Genomic DNA, 6000 nt, shown 5'->3' on the forward strand with positions numbered 1-6000 from the left:
GGGCTGGACTGTGCTGTCACCTAACTGACTATAAGGAGATCTTCCCTATCAAGATCAGGTCTTCAGGAGAGGAAGTAGAAATTCCAACGCAGATCGAATCAACCGTCGTGGCCGATCAAGATAAGTTTTAGTCTTCATTTTATATTCTAGAAAAATACATGGTTAGATCAGTTTAGATTAATTTTGATATTGTAATATGTTTCGATTGGATATATTGTGTATGTAATCATGGCATATTCTAGATCTACAAAATTCTAATTTGAATGCCCTAATCCTAGTTTTACAATTTGTTAGAAAAATTAGATGATCAGATTACTACAAATCTCATAGTATTGAAACTGTTAACATAAAGAAGAAATGATCTATGGCCTAATTGAACCCAAAATAAGGTCGGGCCCAACTTGGTTACTTCAGACCCAAAATAGGTTACTTGAACCCAAGTTGGTTACTAGGCCCCAAGTTTGTCCAACTCGGACTGAAAATTCAAGTAGTGTTAAAAATTCCAGAAATGAATTCAACTTGGAAAACAAAATTCCAGAAATGAAATTACTGTTGGAAAATAGATTGCACTTATCTTTTGATGAAAACCCCTTTGGAAAATCTGATTTTGATGATTCGTGCCACATGGTCACTCTCCGTAAGAATTGTATCCGCCCCCTAAGGTGCAACCGGGATCCGTGAATCGACACTCCAAGATAAAACACCCAAACTAACTCCAGTCCATGTGCACTCCTGGTCCACCTAGAACCACCTTAAAACTATGCTCAGACACGGAATGAAAGGAGGAGGAAGGAAGTAGAGAAATTTGTATTTTTCTTTGTGAAACAGAAACAAAGCAGATTGAGTTTTATGTGGCAACAACCATACATAACGTGTGTTGCCTTCTCTCTTTTTATAGAGGAGAAAAGTGATTGATTAAGAGGGAATTAATCACCATTAATTGATCGAAACATTTCTCTTCAAACAATCATATTTGTGACTATTGGAGATGAAACGGTCGGACACGGACCCCGGACCGCAGGCCACAGCCACGGCCGGGCCCGGCGCGTGCACACGTGCATGTTTTGCACATGAACTTGTGTTCATACAAAATCAAAGGCATCCAACAAATTCTATGCCCCTTGAAAGGTCCAAGCCTTTGCTCCAACACTCCATCTTATATGGATGAGCCTTTTTCTCTCCCTAACTGATGTTGGACTAAATATTTTGTATAGAAAATTGAAAGCCTTCTCCTCACACCCTCCAAGGTCTTGTTTTCAAGTCCCCTTAAACACAAAAGACACTTGCTTACCAATCAAAAAAAAAAAAAAAAACACTTGCTTTTGAAAATAAGAGGGAACTTGAATTTTGAATCTTCCCTCCAAATTTTAAAATACAATAGAAAGTTATACTTGATTTTGAAAACAAGAGGGAACTTGAATTTTGAATCTTTCTTCCAAATTTTAAAATAGAATACAAAAAGTAACTTTGACTTTTCAATTCTTTAAAATTTCCAACACAACTCTCACAAATCCATCATGCTCGGCTTTTCAATTATACATGCAGGACCCACGAATTGCAATCGAGACTATTCATTTTTATTCAATTTCACACGTCAATTCTTTTGTATATGCCCAAGTTTACCACATCAGTTACACTTGATACCCTTTCGGTTTTCATTACCCATAACGGATGATCCTCATTCATCTCCACCTTTACTTTGAACATTTTTATTCTCTTTATATTTGTTGAAAGGCTTCTTGTTGCTTGAAAACAATCCTTCTCCTTCACTACCGGATATTGAACAACCCGCCATTTGTCTAGCTAAAGACTCTTGTGAAGCAAAAAGATTTTCAAATTCCACCAAAGAATGTTGTCGATCCCATCCTTGAATCGACGTAACATAAGGAATGTACTCTCTTTTCAACCCACAAATAATATGACACTTCATTCGTGCCTCCGAAATAGGCTCTTCTGGATCCAATAGAGAAATCTCCGAACAAAGATTCTTGATCTTAAAAAAGAATTAAGAAATAGAGAGACTACCTTGTTAAATATTTGCTAACTCATTTTCCAACATTTGTAAACGAGCCATATTTTTCTTAGTGAGCAATCCATCAAGGGTAATCCAAATCTCACTCGCCAATTTACACCCAATGATGTGCTCAAACAAGTCATGAGAAATAGACTTCTTCAAAAGAAATTCAGCCTTGGCATTCTTCATCCTCCACGCCTTCAATACATCGGCATTTTCTTATGTATCTTCCGGAGCTACAACAGCATTGCCACAAACAATCTCTTATAAATCTTCTCCTACTAGATATGACTCCATACATGTCCTCCATATCTTGTAATTTGATTGATTTAGCAACTCAATGCCGAGTCCACTAACTCTTCCACTCATATACATCTTCAAAGCACCGATTGAACTTCTTCACCAAGAAAATCTTGACAAGCACCAACTACCACCCTTGTGTCTCTGATACCATATAGAGAAAGACAAATTTCACAACACCAGAAAATCCTCTCTTGAAATAGTTAAACCAAAGTTTACACTAGCCCAAGATCAACAACCGAGGTAGAAGAAGAGCAATCACCAGCAAGATGTGCTTCGATATATATGAGAGAAGAACAAAACATACAAGACAAGAAAAAAAGAGAGAGGAAAGCTTCAATAAATAGAGAAAATATGGGCAAGTTGGCTCTCTTCTTCAATCACAAGCTTGCACACAAGAGCTTCAATGGAGGTCAAGGTAGATAGTGGAGAATCTCTACAAAAGTGAGTAAATGAGAAAAATACTTAGTCTAAGGAAAGTAGAGAGGTAATGGCTTTGGTAAGTGGTAGTACGCATGGGAAAGTGGTGTATTTAATGCTCAGGGATAGGGCTGTTCACTATACGGTTAAAACCGAAATAACCGACCGAACCGAATTTGGTCGGTTATTTCGGTTCAGTTATCTGATGTTTCAGTTCGGTTTCGGTTTCCAATATGTGTTAATTTCGGTTTTCGATTTCGGCTTCGGTTTTTGAAAAAAAATCGGTTAAAACCGATAAGCCGAATAAAAGCTCTTGCTAAATGACACGCCATATTAAATAACCATTGTTTTCTTTTTGTCGTCGAGAGCATCTACTGACACCATAACACCCTCAAAAATGCTATTCCAACGGTACAAAGTAAGAATTGGAGTGCCATTACCAAAATTGAGAGCAGATATCGTCATATCGATTCCCTGGGCTGGTTTTAGTGAAATTAAAACCATTGGTTTTTAGTGAAATTAAAAACAATGGGCTGGTTTATTCCAAACCATCACTTTCTCCAACAAAGTCATGATGACAACCACCATTTGTTTTTAGTGAAATTAAAAACCATGGGTGGTTTATTCAAAACCATGTGCTGGTTTTCACTTTCTCCAACAAAGTCATGATGATAACCCACGTGACTTGTCTTGTGCCTCCATTCACCTTCATTCACATGAATCACATTGGTTGCTCTCTCTCTCTCTCTCTCATTGATGTTTCTTGATGCCAAAATCGTTTGAGATCAAAGAGCTACAATAGGCTTACGAACATTCACATGACTCGTCTCCAACTCCATGCACCTCCGTTCACATGACTCGTCTCCAACTCCAGCCCCGTCTTCAACTCCAACTCTGGCCTCCTCTCCAACGCTAGGAGTTGGAGATCATGAAGAAGAAGAAGAAGAAGAAGAAGTAGTAGTGGATGAGTTTATTTTGCTCTTCTTTCTTCATATTCCATTATTTTTTTCTTTTTTCCCCTTCATTTAACATTCATTTGGGTTTTTTGTGTGAAGGTCGTTATTCGGTTCTAACCGAACAACCGAATTCTTTTTTTGGTTTCGGTTCGGTTAGGTTAGTGCATATTTCGGTTTCGGTTTCCTTTTTTAGCTAACCGAAATTTTTCGGTTCGGTTAATTTTGGCAAAATCGGTTCGGTTATAACCGAATGCATAGCCCTACTCAGGGAAGTGGAGGGTTTAGAGTTTCAAGTAAGGGTTTGAATTTGAAATAGATGAGTAGTGGGAAAAGATGGAGCAGACATGTATATGTGCAAAGATAGGCAAAAAAACTAACATGCCCGTGGACACAAAACTACAATTTTGTCATCACTACATCACTCAAAATATAAAAATAAAATAAAGCAACCCCAAAAATACACTTCAAAATTTAACAGCGAGGAGATTTGATATTTTCTACAACATTCTAGCCACTATCCCAAGCTAAACATTAAAAACTGAACTGATCCGACGGGACTGAGAAACTTTCTTGGGTAGCGTAGGGTTTATTAAATCTCCTTGATATATATATATATATATATATATATATATATATATATATGAGAAAACGGTTCCTACACATATGTGTAGATAAGTTATCTACACACTAGCTTAAAATACAGTGGGGGCCACATTATTTCGGTGATCCAAACCATTCATTTTTAAGGCCCTCACATAGATAAGGGTGTCCACAAAAAATCAGATCCATAGGATCATCCTAACCATTCGAACTGTGGAGGCAAAAAATGGACTAATTTGTGAAGGTTTAAAGACATCCATTTTACCTCCACAAATCGTAGGGTTGGGATGATCCTATGGATCTGATTTTTTGTAGACACCCTATCTATGTGAGGGCCTTTAAAATGGATGGCTTGGATCACCCAAACAATGTGGGTCCCCACTGTATTTTAAGCTAGTGTGTAGAGAACTCTCTACACATATGTGTAGGAACCGTTTTCTCTCTCTCTCTCTCTCTCTATATATATATATATATATATATATATGTATATATATAGAGAGAGAGAGAGAGAGAGAGAGAAAACTGTTGGTGAGCTTAAGCGCACCATAAAAATGGTGCGCTTAAGTTGTTATAACGCCCCCCATTGGTGCGCTTAAGCGGGACCCAGCGGGACTCAAACATTTAAATGAATGGGAGGCGTTATAACAACTTAAGCGCACCAAAAAAATGGTGAGCTTAAGCGCACGAACAGTTCTCTCATATATATATATATATATATATATATATATATATATATATATATATATATATATATATATATATATATATATATATATATATATATATATATATATAATCTCAAATAGGGTGAGGTAAAGTTCTGAAAAACCAGATCCGTCCGACCGGAGTTGCAACCTTACTTTTATACAAGTTTCTGAAAAAACAGAGCTCTCATAGACATACCTTCAGATGGATCGTAGGAGTTGAATTTTGAGTTTGGGATCTCTCCACCAGGGAGAAGAAAAAGTACAAACAGAAAAAACCAAGAAAGTGTCGTGAATAAGATGGAGATTTTGGCAAGAGCTTCATCTCTCTGGAAATGAATTTCATGGAAGAGAAGGCCATTGGGAATTTGGGATAAGCTTGCTCAAGACATGTTTTGGGATGACTTTAGGCTCGTCTTGACTCTTGACTACTGAGTTTCGGAATTAAAAACGCCGAACGGTCAAAACTACCCACTAATTTCTGGCTCCTCACATAACAAAGCTACAAAAACCATTATTATAATGGTTGCCTAAGCCATAAATAAAAAAGGGATTTGCTAGCGACCATCGCAGAAGGCATTTCGCAGATGAGCTGTTGCATGTGAGAGCTGCCACACAGGCTCACTTTTCAAAAGATTTTTGTCTTATAAGCGGAGTTGGCAGCTCTCACATGCAACGGCCCATCCGTGAAATGCCTTCTGCAATGGTCCCTAGCAAATCCCACAATAAAAAAAAAACATCTAAATGGACGGTCATCCATTTAAAAAGCACTACAAATTGGAATTTTGGACTATTGGAGGGCTAGAATTCAATTGGGTTGGATTTTGCTTCCTAGACTATCCATACTACATTACTACGGCCTTAAAAAGTAAGGTTGCCTTTGGATTGCCGGAATGAAGAATCGGAAACAACATCATATTTTGAATCTTGTTCCCATTCTCCCTTAAACGGAATGAGAAAAAAAGTAAATAAAAAAATCTAATAAGAATTCCATTTCGAATGGAGC

The 6000-nt window shown here is 37.4% G+C and overlaps 1 protein-coding gene across 1 annotated transcript in view; it reads right to left on the minus strand.

Annotated features, from left to right (window-relative positions):
* Positions 1-5373, minus strand: part of LOC143892567 (putative LRR receptor-like serine/threonine-protein kinase At1g56140) — a 28182-nt gene extending 22809 nt beyond the window's left edge. The window contains exon 1 of the mRNA XM_077397285.1: positions 5194-5373. The gene's annotated coding sequence lies outside the window, so the exon portion shown is untranslated. The remainder of the gene's footprint in view (positions 1-5193) is intronic.
* Between the last annotated feature and the right edge of the window lie 627 nt (positions 5374-6000).

The sequence above is a fragment of the Tasmannia lanceolata genome, unplaced genomic scaffold (assembly GCF_043159265.1).
Source record: "Tasmannia lanceolata isolate RefF3 unplaced genomic scaffold, GAP_Taslan_0.1 ptg000015l, whole genome shotgun sequence".
NCBI lineage: Eukaryota > Viridiplantae > Streptophyta > Magnoliopsida > Canellales > Winteraceae > Tasmannia > Tasmannia lanceolata.